General features: G+C 33.8%; 1 protein-coding gene across 2 annotated transcripts in view; it reads right to left on the reverse strand.

Moving 5' to 3' along the window:
- LOC118186486 (uncharacterized) overlaps positions 1-20,663 on the reverse strand; it is a 299,034-nt gene that overhangs the window by 267,473 nt on the left and 10,898 nt on the right. Inside the window, exon 1 of one of the 2 annotated variants that reach the window (XM_085822585.1) lies at positions 92-230. The exons of the other annotated variant lie outside the window; for it this stretch is intronic. The gene's annotated coding sequence lies outside the window, so the exon portion shown is untranslated. Of the gene's footprint in view, positions 1-91; positions 231-20,663 lie in introns of those variants that run through there. 2 annotated transcript variants of the gene reach the window in all.

The raw sequence follows: 20,663 nt of genomic DNA on the forward strand, positions 1-20,663 counted from the left end.
GTAGAAAGAGGTTAAAAAGATGTTATTGTAATCGCTGTGTTTGGCTTTTGGAGCCGAAGTCAGCGGCGAAAGAAAAGGAAGAGCAGCTCACCTGGGATGATGCCATTACTGAGAGCGCAAAAACGGAATGAACATCGTTCCACGGAGCTTCGTGTCGTAATCAAGGCAGGTTGCGGCGACGTCACCTGCCTTCCACAGAATGCGCCTGCGTCGTCAGGAACAAGGTTAAAAAGGGAGCCGGCGGAACTACTGATGGTCGAGTTAGAACGCGGGAAAGGTAGGAAGGCACATACGATTTCTTAGAATATATGGGGTAACAATAATGACAAATTTCTAGCATTATAGAATAGCCATCGGTATTTTCTTCTTTTTCTTTTCTATTACATGTACCGAAAAATGTTCTTTTCAAAAAATACGGCAAAAGAAATTCTTTTCAGTGGAAAGGGAATCGAAGAAGTTTACTCTTTTCAGTGAGAGATGAAATTTTGTGCGTTACAAACTAAGTCAGAGCACTGGATGAAGTTGTTGACATTCCACTATAATACCTTTCATTTAGCTTCAATATCATTAAAGTGCTTTGTCAATCGTTGTAAGAAAGTGGATCATTTAAAAGTTATTTTACCTTCTTCTTAGTAGCATTTTTGCAAATGTTGTTTACTCCACAAGTGTGATAAATAAATTACGTCTCTATTATATATAGTTTGTAGAACTAGTTCTACAAACTCCTGGAGACTTCTGATTCCAATCTACACTTTAGGAACAGCTTGCCTTTAAAAATTTTCATAAATAAGTAAATAAATAATTTATTAAAAACAAATATACGTAAACACAAAAATCTGAAAGCTTTTAGATTTCATATATTACCTAAAGAGGCATCTTTTTTATTTATACATACATACCGTTTCGAGAGTATTTGGGCCCTTTGGACTAAAAATACTTAAAAACAGCATATCCTTAGAATTTCCAATAGGCAGTGTCGCGTTGGAGAAGAATATGTTTTTGTTTTGGCACAGTGTTGCCATTTTTAATTCGTCAAAGTTATACAAAATATGAAATAGATAATAAAACAAATTCGAAATTCAAAATTCGGGCTTCCAGATGTACATATTTGGGTGGAGGATTACGTTATTCAAAATTTGAATGTTTACCGTTACTGAGTACTGTGGTTCTTTCACAATGCAAGAAACATTCATACATTCATGCAGATTCGTCATTATTTAATTTCTTCAAATATAATACAGGGAAATAATATTTGGTGGCAACAGTTTGAAAAAAATACAGCCGTTTTATACTGATTCTACGCAAAGTGCCGTTTCGACACTATTAGCCCTACTAGGCTAACGGCCCTTTGGACTAAATATAAATTTTTAAATGGAAAACATCATAAAAGTAATAAATAAAATGAAAGTGTTTCTGCATCAGTTTTGGAACATATGAAAACATGTTCTATTGATACTCGTAATATCATTAGCTAGATATACTATAAATTTAATATATTTTAATTTATATTAATTAAGTGCATTATTAAAAAAATCTGATGTGTACACCACAAGACTTCCTCGTACGGAATATTAAATTATACGCATTTTTTTCTTGCATTTCATTTAAACTTATTGGATTGAATTAAATCTACTTCGCCGACAGCGCATAAACCACAATAGAATAAATGCATTCTTTAAAATTCACTCTAGTATCTGTTTACCATAGCGGCACTCTGGCGCTAGATTCACTTGAAAATTATTATTGTAACTAAATTTGTATTACTGTCAGTTTGCGCGCAGTGCTTCAGTACAAATTTTAAATTTTCGGTAAATACAGTTAGTTTTTTCTTTATAAAACAAATTCTTATACACTTTTAAGTAAGATAAATGAAGAAAGATAATCATCTATGTATAGAGATGACACACTGAAAATTTCATATATGTATGACAGAAACAATTTGACTTATTAAAACTGGAAAATCAGCTAAAATTCTCACTTTTTGTGTTGCGCAAAAGTGATGACTCCCCTTCAGTATCATATTTCGTTCATATTATAACTCATAATGCACAAAATTTATATCATTTAAAGAATAGAATTATCTAATCGTTGCCGCATGTTCTATTCAAATACTATAATAAAGCTAGAATGATGTATAAAAGAAATTAAGCAACTAAAACAAAAAAAGAAACAGTTTTTCAGAGACGATTGAGTATTTCTCATGCAATTAATTCAGTTCTCACTTCGCGAGAAGGCAAAAATACATAAAAAGTCAAAATATCTATATTAGAAATTACGAAGTAAATCTTAAACACTTATATCCTCGAAAAAATTCCAGGAAGGATTAAGCATGATTTAATTCGCAATAATAAATGAAGGAATTATCTTTGTTGTTGCGAAGCTAAGTTTCTCTAGATTGGCAACAAATCCACTAGTCTGCTGTTTCAAATGTAAACAAGCAATGGCCGTCATAAAAGAAAAGGCTTAGCGGCACTTAAACAACTTTAAAATTGTTGATAATTCTAAAAGTATTGCATATAGATTTACTAAAGGCATAAAAACCTCAACTGGAAGATAAAAACAACATAATTCAATAATTTTTAAAGCAAAATATGTACAATTTACAAACATGTAAGAGTAAAGAAACTGAGATCACTGAGCCGGATAACAAAGTGGATATATATATATATATATATATATATATATAAACGTATATAAATAAATAAATATATATATATAAATAAATATATATATATCCATATATATATATATATATATAAACGTATATAAATAAATAAATAAATATATATATATTTATATATATAAAAATATTTATATTATTATATATATATATATATAAAGGTGACATGTTATATACGTTTGGTGCCGCCGATTGCAACTAAAATACGAGGTGCAAATCTACATGTTATAGCAGTCCTATATACAAAATTTCAGCGTTCTGAGGCTACTCTGTTTTGAGTTATGCGAGATACGTACGTACGTACGTACGCACGTATGTACATACGTTCGTACAGACGCCACGAAAAATTCTCTTCAGAATTAATTTTAAAGCAGTTTTATAATTTTTTTGGAGGAAACGAGTCTTTTATTCTGTCCTTACGTAGAGATATCACGCAAAAACATCGTTAAATTGCATTCGATAGCGGTCAAAATGGATATTTTCGCTGAAATATGCTGCCTGAAACTTTTCGCGATTACAATACTTCCTTTTTACTTCGTACAAGGAAGTAAAAAGGCAGAAAACGATTTGGAAAAAAAAAAAAAAAAGTTGTCAAATGTTACACAGAATACTCACTCAAGAGGACTTTCTTGAGACTTAAAAACTGAAGTAGGTTCATAAAAGAGACAAATCATTATTAAACAGTCTAGTCAAAATTAAAACTAATATTAGAACGAATTTTGATGAAAATGCGTAATTCCACTGTGTTAAGAACACCCAGACTATACCGCCATAATGGAGACTATACCATTACATATCGTTATGGAGGGTTTAAGAGTAAGGAAAAACTGCAATTTAAATTGGTGAAAATAATTTTTAAATTGAGAACTGTAGTTTAACTTGCTGTTTTTTGATGAATTTATATGGGATTTTGTTATCTTTTAGCATTTTAATTAATTCTAAGCTGTTTTGTAAAATCATCGCCGTTATTACAAATATTTTTCCTTCTTTTGGTTTGATTAATAATAGTGTCTTTTCTGCAGATGCTGGATTTCCAATAAATTAGTTTAGCTGTTTTGAAATCGAAAAGTCTAAGTGCTTTAAAGTAGCAGCTAAGCCGGCACGGTGAAGAACACTTTCCCTTAAAAGACAGAATCCATCTAGCCCTTTCGGCTTATATCTCCATTTCGCTGAATTCAGACATCCGCTCCTACGTGTTTTGGACTTAAACGGCCACGCTGGAACTGGAATAGGACTGGATCAGGACCGAAACAGGACTGGAACAAGACGGGAACCGGAACAGGGCGGGAACCGGAATCTCTCATCCCTGGCTTCTCCCCGGGCAGGTCTGTTCTGGCTCGAACTAAAAGGAACTGCGGTGCCACTAAGGAAAGCACCTCCTTTTATTGCCGGCGGTTGCCGTTACTATAGGCTTATGCAAATATTTAACATCCTTCCACCTAAGGGAAGAAAAAAAAAAAAAAAGTGAACTTTCACATCAAAGTAAAACAATGCTAAAGAGCCTTAATATGCCAGTCTGTCCGGCGGAGTTACAGTTCTACCAGATCGTGTTACAGGCCTGACAGATTTATCATCTATGTTGAGTTTAAGTTCAGACAACGAATCTTGTTTTTCATTCTGCAGCTTCACGGGTACATCATTTTGCGCTACCTCTAAAGGATACAGAGTTCGAACTAAGCAAAATTCCATTTCGGGTCTTTACTCTTGCAAGTCGATTTATTCCATCAGGTCCTGGAAGTAGTTCTATGACACGACCAAGTTGCCAAAAAAGTCTTTTGTCACTACTACCGATCAAAACAATATCATCTAATTTAATAGTAACTTTCCTTTCAGCTCTTTTATGCGAAACCTTGAGAATTCCCAAATATTCTTTACGAAATCTATTTTTAAATGCTTCTCGTACAGTTTGAATATACTGAAACCTTCTTTGTAAATTACTTGATTTAATACCGTATTTTATATACTGCAAACTACTAGTTCTAATTTCTTTTAAAAAGTCGGCAGGAGTTAAAGCTTTAAATTCAGGATCGGAAGGAATTACTGTCAACGGTCGGTCATTAAGAATCGCTTCACAGTCACACAGTATCGTGTACATTTCTTCATAATTTAAACAAGCATGTTTAAGAACTTTTTTAAGGACTTGCTTCATCATTCCGATCAGACGTTCCCACCAACCACCCCACCATGGAGCACCAGGGGGAATAAATTTCCATGTTATCCGCTCATTGGCTGCCTGCCGATTAATTTGTTCAAAATCTATTAATTTAAATGCATTTGAAGCTCCTACAAAGTTAGTTCCATTATCACTGTACACAGTTGTGGGTTTACCTCTTCATGACACGAACCGATGAAAAGCCTGAAGAAACACTTCTGTAGATAGAGAAGTCAGCAACTCCAAATGGACCGCTCTATAAACGGCGCATGTAAAAACACAAATCCATGCCTTTTCTTTGTTTCTCAACAATAAAGGACCACAAAGGTCTATACCCGTTACTTGAAATACTGCTGAATCATTTACTCGCTCTATTGGCGGTGGGGCTGATATGTGGTCAACAGGTGCAGCAGAATATCTCTTGCAAGTAATGCATTTACTCAAAACAGAACGCACCGTTCTTCTGCCAGATAACAACCAAAACCTTTCCCTTAAGGTATTCAGTATATATTCTACACCTGCATGTCCTTTCTTTTTATGTTCTTCCATAATTAAATTCCTAACTAATGGATGTTCTCCTGGTAATATTATAGGTGTTCTAAACTCTAACGTGTCATCTCTTCGAAACGCACCAGTTTTAATTCTTAGAATTCCCGCATCATAAAATGGACTAAGAGTTCGTAAGCGTGCGTCTTCTATATCCTGAAACGATTCCGATTGAATCAAGCGAATAACAACCTTTTCTGCAAAATCAATTTCATCAACAGTGAGTTCACCTTTCTTTTTTTTCTTATTTCTGCAATTAAAGAAAAATCGTTGAATCCAACCAACAACTCTAACTGTTTTTCGATAGCTAGAAAATCGCTCACTCAAACTAAACCTTTCAGTAGACACTAGAGATGAAACCACTGCCTTTTTTTTCTCGCTGGCTATTTCCGCTTCATCAGTTATAAATTCGGCACTCGGCCAATTTTCTTGGGATTTTAAAAGCCAGCTCGGACCCTCCCACCATTTTGACCGGAAGAGTTGGCGAACTGAACACCCTCTACTTGGAAGATCTGCAGGATTAAGGTGACCAGGTATATGCCTCCAATCCTCCACACGTGTCAAAAGCCTTATTTCCTGTACTCTATTTTCTACAAATGTGCCCCATTGTTCTTCTCTTTTTATCCATGCAAGGACAGTAGTTGAATTTGTCCAGAAAAATATACTTCTGGCCTCAAAGTCTTTTAGAACGTCTGCAGCAAGACGAGATGCAATAGTTGCTGCTAACAATTCTAATCTTACAATAGTCGTTTCCTTTTTACCACAAGGGGAAACTCTAGACCTAGCCTGAAGCAACTGGACTTTAACTGATTCAGGTTCTTCTACACGAATAAAAACTACTGCCGCATACGCTGCTTGACTGGCGTCACAAAAAACATGGATTGAACACTGTTTTGGCTGATATCGTATCCACCTTGGAATTTTAATGTTTTTCAAAAGAGAAATGTCTTTTACCCATTTCAAAAATTTACTTTTAATTTCGGTGTTAACTTCTTCGTCCCATTTTACTTTTGTTTCCCATGTACGCTGTAATAACATCTTAGGTAATATAAGGACTGGACATGTTATACCGATGGGATCAAATACTTTATGGGCTATTGCCAAAATACTTCTTTTCGTAACTTTCTCGAAACAAAGATTTTGTAAATTAGCAACATTTATTTGAAGAGTATCGCCTTGTCTTTCCCATAACAAACCTAATACATTCGCAATAGATTCTGTTTCTAAACTACAGTCGGTATATTCCCAACCCCGCAATTCAAATTTTCGTTCTGCCATAACATCTGAAGATACTTTCATGAAGCGCTGTAATTCATCTTCACTTCCGACACTTGTTACACAGTTATCAACATAGAAACTATTCATTAATTTAACAATAATGTTGGAAGAATATTTTACATCTGCATCATTTTTCTCCAAAATTGAATTTAAGTGATATTGAATAACAGCTACAAGTAAAAATGGACTACTGGTTACACCAAATACGACTCGACAATGACGAAAATGCTTCAAGCCATCTTCACCCTTTATCCAAAGAAATCGGAGGAAGTTTCTGTCACTAAAATTCAGGCCAATTTGTAGAAAGGCCTTACGAATATCAGAAATCACCCCTATTTTTTCTTGACAAAATCTATTTAAGATTGTAGGAATAAATGAAATAAGGTTTAATCCCTTTTCAAGACAATCGTTGAGACTCGGAGAACCCTTTACTTTAGACGAAGCGTCAAATACTGGCCGTAACTTCGTAGTACTATGTTCCTTAACAACGTGTCTATGTGGCAAATAATGATGGGGTAAATCTAATTCATTTACGGGTACTTCCTCTATTATGCCCTCTTTGAGCCATTCTTGGAATATATTTTCATACTCTTGGCGAAGATTATCTATTTCAAGTTGCCTAATCGTACCGTGCAACCTTTTAAGCGATAACTCAAAATTATCCGACAGGGGAGGGTGCCCTTCCAACCAAGGCAAAGACACTACAAAGCGGTCATCTTCTATTTTTACAGTATCAAGAAAATGTTGCCTGGTAGCCTCATACAATTCCAATTTAGTCTTTTGTTCGGATGGGTCCGTAATACCAAGCGAGTCGAGGGCCCATAAATCAGAAATACAAGCCTCTTTATTCAACATTGAAGTAACTAAGAATGTTGAACCTTCACTATTCAACTCCCCGGTTTTTCCCATAACCGTCCATCCTAACTTTGTCTCAATAGCTACAAGACCGTTTGAAATTTGTTTACGATTCCCCGTTAATAATCGTCCTGCAACATCGGCTCCTATTAAAATTTCTATAGGTCCTTCTAAACGATCTGTTAAACTTATTCCACAGTCAGCAAGCTCTTTAAGCCATATTCCTTGTCCAATAGAAGGTATATTATTACAAATAACAGGCTGACTTAACGCATCAAAATTACAACTGTACGAGCCAGACGTACTAGATAAATGAATTTTGTAAACTTTATGTTCACACAAACTGGTCGTCGTACCGCCAAATAATGCGTGGCTAAGGTATTCCTTTACCGTATACCTGTAACCCATATCTTGAGCTGAGCTTTGCAGAATATATGACCTTTGAGAACCAGTATCAATTATAGCTCGAGCCGAACGAGATTTTTTATCTCCTTTAATTATTACTCTTATTGTTTGCAGCAAAACTTTGGGAGACCTTGAAGAAATGTTGGCGAGTGTTTCAGCCTGATTTGGAGGCTGTTCCGTTGCCCTTGTCTCACTCATTTGTGAATGGCCCTTACATAGAAAAATATGATGCCTTTTGCCGCATGTAAAACAAACTGTTTTTAATCTACACCTCCTGACAGAATGTCCAGATTTCAGACACAGATAACAAGAGCGTGTCCTTTGGACCAAAACTTCTCTTTCTGACAACGATAAGTTACGTGCCTGAAAACATTCCGCAGAACCATGATTTATACTGGAACAAAATATGCAGCCTTTTCTAGCTTCATTAGAAGAAGTAAACAGTTCAGCTGCCGTAGGTTTTAAGCGAGGTTCTCTTATCTTTAAACCCGAATTCCCTTTCTTATTACCGTGAGCCAATCGATCGAAAACATTGAAAGATTTAGCTGCTAAAGAAATTCTTTCCTCACTTTCAACTTCACCGCGCAAGAAACATAAAAGGCGCTCAAGGTCAGATTCCCTTTCTCTTAACTCGGCGTTTTCGCCGGTTAAACTTTCTGATCCTTTACGCGAAAACCTAAGTCTCTCCCACGTTTTTAAGACTTCATTCGGCAATGCTGATTCTACCAATGGATATAATATCGCGCAATATTTGCCTCTATTTATTCCCAATATCTCCAAGGCTCTTAGATTAGATTCCAGTTCATCGTATAGTTTCCGCAAAGAGTGTGTACCTTGTTTTTGAATAACAAGGGTTAGCAAATCACGAATATAAATCTCCGTTAGTAATTCTTTGTTACCAAAACGCGTCTGCAATGCTTCGATTGCGCTCTTGTAACTATCGCCAGTTGGCGGAAAGCTTTTAACTATTTCCTCTGCAGGAGAATTCTTCTCCATAGCCTGTGCTAAATAAGCAAATTTATCATTATTATCTAATGTAGGATCTTTATCAATCTTTTGGAATTGCCCCCAATATCCTAACCATTTCTTCACGTTGCCGTCAAAGATAGGCAATTTAATCTTCGGATAATGTAACATTTTATTCTGAACAAAGGACGGATCAATTAAAGTTACATTCGGGGTTCCAGAAGTAAGATCTTTTACTTTACTTTCCAGAAGTCTCCACCTATCAAAATAGAATTCAGATTCATCTATTTCCTTAATAAGTAAAGTCTCATCTGTAATTTCTTTAAACATTAATTCTCGTATTTTCATTTCAGTATCAAACAAAACTTTAGCTTTCTCGGCAATAACTTTTATTTTAATTAATTTTTCTTCCTGATTAAATTTAGTTTCTTCATTGTCAAATTCATTACAAGCTTTACTGAATAGTCTTCTATATTGAGTTCTTGCTAATTTTAAAGCTTCCATGATTCAAAAATAAAAAAGTCGCTTACCTTGCAGACAATATCCTGTCGCTTGATGCCAAATGTTGATTTTTCCGATAATAATCCTATGTGTTATATCTGACTTCGAATCTAAAATTTTCTGAAGAACACAAAAACCTTGTCTAAAACTTAAAGGTTTTATTTAACTGGAACTTCAACACTGATGAAAACTTAACATCACAAACAAAAACTTAACATCTTGGGTGGAAAAACTTCAAAGTGCTTTAAAGTAGCAGCTATGCCGGCACGGTGAAGAACACTTTCCCTTAAAAGACAGAATCCATCTAGCCCTTTCGGCTTATATCTCCATTTCGCTGAATTCAGACATCCGCTCCTACGTGTTTTGGACTTAAACGGCCACGCTGGAACTGGAATAGGACTGGATCAGGACCGAAACAGGACTGGAACAAGACGGGAACCGGAACAAGGCGGGAACCGGAATCTCTCATCCCCTGGCTTCTCCCCGGGCAGGTCTATTCTGGCTCGAACTAAAAGGAACTGCGGTGCCACTAAGGAAAGCACCTCCTTTTATTGCCGGCGGTTGCCGTTACTATAGGCTTATGCAAATATTTAACAATTTGAACCATCGAATAAAGTGGAGAAAAATCTTTTTATTATAACCTGTATGAAAATTTTAACTTAATTTCGGGATTTTTAGAGAATTTCTGAAAATTGCTCGAATATTTTAAACTATTTGACGTTTATAATTTTAAACGTTCAGAATCTAATTATATAGTGAAGATATCTGTGAGTTTTCCAGATTATAAAACAAGCGTTTCGCTCTCATTTAAAAAAAGAATGCTAAAAATTATTAATTTTGCCGTCTTCTACACCTTTTTTAATGTGTTGCTGTCTGAAGCAAACGGGAGGAAAAAGCGTTTCTCTCGGAAAAATTGGTTTTTCAGTCTGCCATCACGTCGCATTTAATGACGAGGTTTGCCATCTTTGTGCACTTAATGACGAATTGTTACCATTTGTTTCTTATTTTAGCTTTATTTAAAATGTTCATTGTAACACTGTTATTACAGCCAATTTCTGAAAGTTAAGTTTTAAAGCGATTTCTTCTTTCTTTCTATGGCATTCAGCTATTTTTCTTTATTTCATATTTTTTCACAATTCATTGTTTTTGTATTATAAATAACTAAAAATTTGATCATTAATAACATGTAATTGAGAGTAAAAATATAAAATACAATACAATTAAAAAAATATTATTCGCGATATAAAATTGTAGAGGAATTCTGTAAATAAAATTATTTAATTTATTATTCTCGATAAACTATATGATTATTTTTTTCCTTTTAGGGTATTATTTATCATATCTATTTTAAATAAAAGGTTATTTGCATTAAAAACATTTTTAGCTGAATTTTATTAATCAGCAACCGACACATTAAATTTTAAAGATAAATTAAAGATCTTATACGTTTCCAAATGGCAATAGTTTGAGAATCTGCTATGCGCGATTAGAGGGCGGGAGAAGAAAATGTTAAAGGCCTTAAGGCCCGTTCCCACTGGGGTTTATCTGAGCTAACGAACACAACTAACGTAGTCGACCCAACCCCAAAACCAGTTTTTCCCCATAGAGTAGCAAGTTGAAAAATCTGAACTGCAGGCACAGCGGAGCTAGTCGACACAGGGAACTGACTCCGTTAGCTCAGATAAACCCCAGTGGGAACGGCGCTTTACATTTTGGTTAGTATCAGCATTTGCCAAGGCTTCTTCTAATGATTTCTTTTCTTAATGTTAGTCTGCTTTCGAGCCACAATCGTACCTAGTGATTTTATTTGGCCACGACTGGAATTTACGTGTTAACCGAAAATGATATACCACCGTGCAGATATTGTAATAAATAACAGGTGCAGGGTCCAGATCCTAAAATCTACAGGCGATGATAAATTATTCTGGCACCAATATAAACATACATCCATTCCAACATACCTCCATGTTCATTTCATGAATATGTCATTTATTTTCACAAGTCTTTATAGCCATTAAAATCAACAGTTGGGCAAATTTAGGCACCCACATCTTAAATAAACAGTCAACTATCGTCACCATCGTTCGTGGAGAACAAACAACCTTTGCCATTTTATTCTTCATCGCGCGTGATTACGAACTCATGGCAGTTCGAGGCTGACTCACGCGGTGATGTCACACACAGTTTTCTCAATATTGCTTTCCTCGCAAACGCGCGCTGAGTTTATATGAAAAGGTATTTATTCCATAGATGGGGTAATGACCTAACGAAGGTTATTTTAAATAAGACTAATGTTTTAAATGCTTATAATTAATTGTCGAGTAGAAACATATAATACTATAAAGAGCATTAACAAATCCCATTATTTTTAAACACTGTAATCTCTCGTGATCCGTAGTAATGATTAGCCACATAAAAAATTCTAGTCATGAGAATGCTTTTGTGAAGATACAAATAGTAAATAGTAAGCTAAAAATAACTAGAAAAAAACTAAAAATAATTGTCGAAATTATGCTGCTGAATGCATATTCTTCCTCTTCGTCTTAAAAAAAAAAAGACAAATGAAAGGTTGCGTAGACATGTAGTTAGGAATTTAAAATTTGCTTCACTAAGGCATTTAATCACAACTACTTTCCTATATCTTCTTTTACAGATTTCCTCCCGCCCCCGAGATTTTTCATGGCGTTTCATTAGTACTGTATAATAACTGCAAGTTATCGAACTCCAGAACTGGAAAATCTGCGTAATGTCCACTCCTGAAACTATATTCTGACATTTTAGTTAAAAAGTGCTGGCATTACACAACCGTTACCATAGCTCATTTTCTATAATTATAGTTATTAAACAAATGCTAGGACTTGGACCACCAGGCCATTAGGCTACGAGCTCTTGAATACTTTTTAACAGTGTAATACAAATCCTTTGTTGCAGAACACTGGTCCCTCAGCCATGTCATGCCCGGAGTCACACAGAACACATTCAGGTGAATTAGCTAGCTTAAAACTAAACAAATATGTACTAAGATAGTTAGAGCAAGAACTTGAATGCATTATAAAAGCTAGAGGACAACGGCAATCGCTGTAGCAAATTTAGCGTTATCCAAGGTGTACCACTAGGAGGCCTGCTACATTACAGCCCTCATTTTCTATAATGATAAGGAATGTATTGCTGCAATTTAAAAGCTAAACAGCAAAGAGGTAAAGATAAAAGTCTTGGAAAGAAGCATATGTATATTTAAATTTATATGTCACTTAGTTTATTACACTGATAACATTATATTATGTCGCCCAGACGGTATGGTGGTTAGGGAAGCCTACTGCGATACCGAAGGCTCCGGATTCAAATGCCGGTGAAATCATGGATGTTTATAAATATATAGTATCTGTGCGGCAGGGGGCACTCTAAATATGCGGCTAGTAGAAAACCCTCTAGAGAGGTTGAAGGTAGGGAAAAAGGGATGGGAGACCCTCAGATCCGTCTCCCCCGGGAGTGCTTTTCTTCAAAATTGGGGTAGGAATTGAGGGAAATTGTATGACCTGTATGGTGCTTAAGGCTCTTGCCAACGACAGACGCAGTCTTGCTCTTCTTCCCACGATGAATTTCGTGGCAAGGAGATGTTACTGTAGGAGAAGTCAGATAAGTCACAACACAACACAATATATTAAAGAGATCCAGTGCATTCATCCTTCCAAATAATAAGAGCAAACAATGCCATTGTTTAGACCAGGCGTCGGTGTACCTTATTGTACTATATTTCCGCAGTGTACCTTATTTTTGTCTTCGATATCAATGGCTTCCCTGACGCTTAACTTATGACGTCAGTTTAGTTAAACCCGCCTTATAGTTAGTCTTTACAAGGCGAATACAAGCATCTGAATTTTCGGTAGATAAGCTACTCCTGTTTTTACTTTAAATTCCATAAATATTTGCTATAAATATTATGTGTGAAAATATTTGCTCGCATTATAAGTCGAATCAAATTTGGATAAAATGTCAAAGCCAATTTTTTTCGTTACTGAGTTTATTCTTGCGCTACTGAATAAGTGCTACAACAGAGAGTGAACCAAGAGAAGTGAGATAACGACATTAGTATTCTTTGTAATCAAACTAAAATTTTATTTTTAGGATTTATTTTCAGTTTATGTTTTTATGTATTCTTTAGTTTCATATTTATGTTTTATAATTTATTTTTATATATTATATTTTATTTTAAGAACTCAGCTGAATCATTTGAAGTATGAAATGAGTTACGAGCTGACCGTGATTTATAGCTTACGGAGGCCTAGTTTAGAACTATGGATTTATATTTTACAATGAGTACCACACAAATATTACTGAGGAAGACAATTTTAGTTTTAACTGCACCCAAATAGCCTTTAATTAAGATAAATTTTCTCTTAGTATTTATCCTATCAACAGCTAATTTAAGATTAGCAAGGCCATTTTTATCTCATTCTCTAATTTCATCAGTAAATGATAAATGAATGTTTTATAAATTATAAATGAATGTTTTCTGCAGTTTGGATAGGTTATAAATGCAGTAATTGAAGCTGAAAGTCTGCAAAGATAAATTTAATTATCATGTTTTAGGCATTTTAAAATGATTTAAATTAAGAATCAAATTTCAGAATCAGTCATAAAACATTTTATTTAGAACTGTTTGTTCTTTTATCTTGAGTTCTGCCAAAATGCCAAGTGAGTCAATTTCAATTTTTTTTTTTTTTTACTTAAAAGGTTTAACAATATATAATTCGAAAGCGTGGCAGTAATTTTACTGTATAATGTTACTTAATTAAAATTTCTCAAATATTATCCAAGAAAATACCCGTCTGTAGCTTGATAGTGAATGGCAGTTACTAAGTGCTATAGAAACAGAAAAAAAAAAAAAAAAAAAAAGATGAAAAATATGCGTTTTTGGAATACATTTTAAATTAAAATAACTGCAGGAGAACGAATGTTTTTTGACTTAATAACATTGATTAAAATTGTATTATGTTCCCCTTATCCATCAAGAGCGATTGAAAGAATATTTGTAGCAATTATAATGACTAGGAATTAAATAAGTAACTAACAACGCATTTACTCGATGACTAGGTTTATCTCGATTAAAGCAAATTAAAACATTCTGAAAAAGTTGAATAGTTTAGCATAACTTACTAAAAAATAAACATTTAAAGTATTTTCTTGTGTGTTAGAATATGTGAAAAAAAGCATACTAAACAAAAGAAAGTACAATGTTACATTAAGCATTAAATTCTAGCTAAAGTTTTTATAATAAATTAATCTGTATTATTAAATAATAAAGAATTTATGTGTATGTATCTATAATGGCTTCCAAAAGTGTCCGTACACTTACGAGTTTCAGTGAAATATTGCTTTATTCATTAACTAGTGGAAGTACCAGATGCCAGTTAAGTCAGGTAGATTGAGAGTAATGCATTCTAACAACAGAGAGAACGATACCACTGTAATCCTTCTCTAATAACGATGCAAAAAACACGGATTCATACGATTCATAGTCATACATTTTTCCGTCTGATTTACGTCTTTCAAATTCTTTGATCAAATGGTAGTAAAAGCTAAGGTTCCATCCAATATTTCACCTATATTCAATTCTAGTCAATTAAATGTGGCAAAAAATTGATCATAATGGATCAGAAATCAATAACGCAAACAAACACACAAACAGACATTCTTCTTTATATGTATAGATTTTGTAAAACTTACAAATTTTTGATTAACAAATTCTGAAATTTAAAAGCAGCAGTGGCAACACTTTTCGAAGAAAAGTATTTTTATCTCTAACGTGAGACTGTTGCCACTCAAAAAATGAATGCGAAAATTAACGCTTTCAGAGTTTTTAATAAATATTTCTGCTGATTAAAGACGTACGAAGATAAGAATAGTCGAATTGGCTTCCCACGGATTTTTGGAATCTGGAATAATGTATTTAATGTTTGGCAATACTATTTTTATTTCATTATAAAACTTCCAAACTTTTTATTAACTAACTCTAGGATTTGGAAACGAGCTGTGGCAACAATTTTCGAAATAAAGCATATTTTCATCTCCAGCTTGCGAAACTGTTGCCACTTGGGAAAATGAGGGCTAAAATTATCGTTTTTTCGAGTTTTTAATTAATATCTCTGATTTTAGCTGCTTTTGCTTAGAAAAAAAGTGGACGTCGACCTTTTCCAGGATCCAGTAAAAGAATTGTAGAAAGTTTGGTGAAGATAACAATAGTTATTAACGACCAAATAAACACACAAACTCTCTTCTTTATATATATGTATATAGATAAAAGGTTTCTGTTAGTATTTTGTAGGATACCTTGCAGCATTTATGACAGCTTTCAAACGTTTGGGCATAGAGTTCGCAGTTTTTTTGTGTTTGGTAATATCTTCATCAATATTCCTCCATTCTTGTATCATTCTTGTTTTAATTCTGGTTTCGTTTTTATGTTGTGGCTTCGTAGTCTAACCTCTAATTCTCTTCAAATGCGTTCTCTCGGGTTTTAATCTAGTGACTGAGGTGGTCTTTTTAGGACTTGTGGGCAGTTATAGACACACCAAAGACGATCAAGGTCGTGTGCTTAGAATCCTTGATAAAAAAAAAAGTTGTTTCCAATACCCAAATTGTGAGCGGATAATTTTAAATTACCTTTTAAAATATTCAAGTAAATAGCATGGTTCATTATGCCGTCAATAAATACTAAATTATGTAATCCTGTTACTGGCATGCAACCCCACACAAGTACACCTCCACCGTAATGCTTTACTTCTCCAACCAAGTTCCTGGGATTAAGTTCCTCATTTTTTCTTCTCCACACAATTATGTGCCCATCGGAACCCTAAATGTTAAATTTGCTTTCATCTGGAAGTAAAAAAACAGTTCCAATATAGTTAAGGCTTATTTGATATTGATTTTGCGAAGAAAGGAATGAGCTTTCTATTTTTTTTTTTCACTTAAAAATATATCTTCTAGCAGACCGCTCATGCAGTCCAGCTGATCTGAGTACTCATCGAACTCAGCTGAAACTGAAGTAGAAATTTGCTCAGTAAATTCTGTAAAAATCTTTAGATTACTGAAACGAGTATTTTTCACAAATTTTCTAACTATAAATCTCTGACCACGTTAACTTTTCTGAACGCTCTCTTTTTAATTAATTTTTGATTTTATTTTCTTCTTTAACGCGTTTTATCACATCTGCACCATAGAATAGGTTAAATTTACTAATTTAGCGATATTGCGGTTCGACTGTCTATACTTTTTATGAAACATGGTCAATTTGCGAATGATATTTGTTGTTTCCTCACGGTTAGGACCCATTTTTAAATATTAAATTAAGTATTATTAATAGCAAGCAAAGTATAAAGTTAAGCGAAATTTTAAACATCACCAAAATGCAAAAATAAAAAAAAGGTGTCCAAAAAACTCAAATAGTACTTAAAAAGTAAGATTTTAAAACAAACTTTTTATTTGATCCAAACTTTTAACATAGACGGCACAAACTGTGGTACAGACAAACTACCTCTCGTTAAGATGTAAATCAAACATTAACAATCAAATAAATTAAAAATTTAATAAAATAGTTTAGACTACACATTCAATAAAGCTATAAGCTGGCTCAATTATTGGCTACTGACGCATAAGTTTATAACGTATACGTTAGCAAGAGAATACAAAAACAGGAATAATCACATTTAGATAGAGCTAACGAAGTTCTACAGCGTGAAGCGATTGCCAAAAACTCCTTCTCTCTCTCTCTCTAAGATTAAAAATCCTCAGCTTATATACTCTAAAAGCTAATCTACTTTATGGTGAAGAATACGGAAAGAAGAATTTATAGTACAGATCCAAACCATAGTTATTTAGCAGAAGAAACTTATGCATTTGCTTTTTTATAATAGCTATTGCATATTTAGGCAGTTAACCGTCCAAATAGCTAGCACACAAAATGCTAGAGTTAAAATTTTAATTACGAGTGATTATTATTTTCAGATATTGGGTCTGGGATTTTTAAATGATTACAGTGAAGTGAGGTTTCACACTTTTCTCTTTGCATTTGTTAATTTAACAGTCTCGAAAAACGTTCATCTATGAAAAGAAGATAGTAAAAGTGTAAAATCCCTAAATGGAATGAATCGGAAGCAAATAAACATTTAACGCTTTTTTGTCCGAATCTAATATTTTTTTCGTGTATAATTTGGTATGTATTAGGTTTGCTGGTAGGCAGCCCGGTCAAGTAGATTAGCCTTCTGCTCGCAGCGAGGAAACACCGTTACCTCTTTCATGAATTAATGAAAAAGAATTTGACTGAATCTCTGTTTAGAATTTAATTGCAATTGTGTTAGCATTTGCGTGTGACAGGATTTCTACTTTACATTGTAGAAAAATATTCATTGCAAGAGAATCTGTAAACGAAAACAAAGAAAGAAAAATTCTAACATTACATTTCAAAAACATATTTTATTACAGAATTATAGCGAATATAAAACGGCTTCACGTAGGATAAAATTCCTTATTTAAAGGCGTCCTAAAAGAAATAAAAAGTAGTTTAGTTATGAGACGAACTTTCATATGACATTGAAAACGTTCAAAGACAAAAATATTTTAATAAGCTCCTGTATTACGTAAAACCTAAAAGTTATACGTTATATAAATGTGTGTTAACTATAGGTAGGTAAGAAAGGTATGGTTACAAAAGTGTACTTTAAATGCATAAAAATTGTCTGATAACCAGAGCCCAAACTGTAACCGCAAAGAACAATTACTCATAAAAATATCTGATGCGGACACCACATGATTTCCTTCTACGGCCTATTGAATTCTACACATTTTGGGTGCATTTCGTTTAAACGGATTTCTTCGAATTTCATTAGACATATATTTTTCATTCAATTCGTTCAGTACTCATTTCGTGGGATAGCAAAAATACACAAAATATCTTCATTGAAAATTGAAAAATATAGAAATCCATGAAGCACCAAATACAGTTAAAACAATTCAGAAGACAAACAACAAAAATCAGCGTTATATTTACAAAATTTCCACAGGACTAGTTTCGATGGTTTTACCGAACCACCATCCTCAGCTGCAAAACCGCAAATGGTTACAGTCAATTACAGTTAAAAAAATTTTTACAATTAAAATTAGAGTTTCTACACAAAAACAAGCAATTCGGCCAACGTGCAAGAAGGCAGACTTTTTGATGCATAAAATCTAAAAGTTTACTTTCGTTCGCACTTGACAAGAGAGCAATAATGGTGCAGAAATTCATTCAAACTTAATTCAATATTCTGTTAAGTTTCAAATGTAAGCAAATATGGCTGCGGAGCTAAAAAAAAATAGGCTTAGCCGAACTTAAACTACTATTCAATTGTTAATAACTCTGCAACAGACGCAGCAACATGCAGATTAACTAAAGGCATACAGATCTTAACTGGAAGATAAAAACAACATAATCCACTCATTTTTAAAGCAAAAAATGCACAATTTATCAACATATAATAACACAAAACTGAGATCCTCGAGCCAGAAACAGAGTGAATATATAAATATATAAATTTATATACTTTTGGTGCGACCGATATCAACCAAAAAAAGGGAGGTGCACAACGACATGTTATAGCAGCCCTATATACTACATTTCAACGTTCTGAGGCTACTCGTTTTTGAGTTATGCGATATACATACATACGTGCGTAAGTACAGACGCCACGACAATATTTATTCTGAATCCATTTTAAATCAATTTTGCAATCCGTTTGGGGAAAACAAGTTCTTTATTCTGCTCTTACGTACGGATGCTATGCAAAAACATCATTAAATTGCATTCGATAGCGATCAAAATGGATATTTTTGTTGAAATATCATAACCGGAATTTTTCGTGAATACAATACTTCCTTTACTTCGTACAAGGAAGTAAAAACATTTCTTACAATTAAAATTAGAGTTTCTACGAAAACAACAAGCAACTCGGCCAGCGGATAAGAAGGCATGTTTTCGGTGTAAAAAACTGAAGGTTTACTTTTGTTCCCACTCGGTAAAAACACACTTAAGGTGTAGAAACTGCTATTCTGCTAAGTTTCAAATGTAAACAAATATGGCTGCTCTATTAGGTGTAGCCGCACTTAAAAAACTTTCAAATTATTAATAATTCTACAACTACTGCACTCTACAATCACTAAAGGCATAAAAACCGTAACCGGAACATAAGAACAACATAATTCAATCACTTTTAAAGTAAAATATTCACAATTTACCAAGATATAAGAAAAAAATGAGCTCACCGAGGCGGTAACAGCCCTCTCCTTCTGCAGATTCGGTTATGAATAAAACAGAACCTTAAAGAATATTTTACTTCTAAATTAAACATTATGCACCAATTTACTGCTGTGAACATTAACCTAAGTAAGTATTTTAAGGAGAGGCATGGTCAATAAAAGGTTACAGGATTTCTATCTCAAGAATGGTGGCATGAACTGCAAATTATAGAGGTCACAAATAATTTATACCTTTGCTTGTCTTAAATTTCTCTTTCTTAATTGTTTTTAATAAAAAAATAAAATATATTTGCTAAACTAACCCTTCCCAATGTATGTTTATATAAAAAAGTATAATTCAAGAATAACAATAAATTTTATTGCATTATTCAGATTTTTCATGACAGAGAAAAGTATTTTCATTAGTGGGAGGAGCCAAACGATTTTGTAAGGGAAAGAATGTAACATGATGCGATGAGTAAAGTAGTAATGAAATGTAAAGTTATTAGAAATTTGAAAGCATTTGGAGGAGCGAGATTGGAAAATTAATATTATTAAGACAACAAGTAAAATTATTATTGAAAGTGTTCAAAAGAAACCAGTTGATTAAATGAAGAAGCTTTACGGATAATTTTTGAAGAATTACAACGTAATTAAGTGACCTCCGTACTTAGTTAAAAATATTCTTTTTTCCTTTCGAAATTTAATTCATATTCCCTGAAGAGAAATTTCAGCGCTTTTTCAATTTGGCCAATTAAATATTGAACTTATGGAGAAGTCGAGAAATTTTGTAATTGATAGTAAGTTTGAATAATTAGTGGGTACATGTTAGCTAAACGTCACTGCCGGCTTAGTGCCCTGTTGACTAAATGCGTTGACAGTTAAGTATCCCGTAGCCAAATGTCCTGACGGCTAACTCTCTGTGTCGGCCAAATGTTCTGTCTGCTAAATGTCCTGTAGGCTAACTGTCCGTGTCGGCTAAATGTCCTGTCGGCTAAGTGTCCTTGTCGGCTA

The sequence above is a fragment of the Stegodyphus dumicola genome, chromosome 8 (assembly GCF_044657685.1).
Source record: "Stegodyphus dumicola isolate Sdum_Otavi_A_Nest chromosome 8, ASM4465768v1".
Lineage (NCBI taxonomy): Eukaryota > Metazoa > Arthropoda > Arachnida > Araneae > Eresidae > Stegodyphus > Stegodyphus dumicola.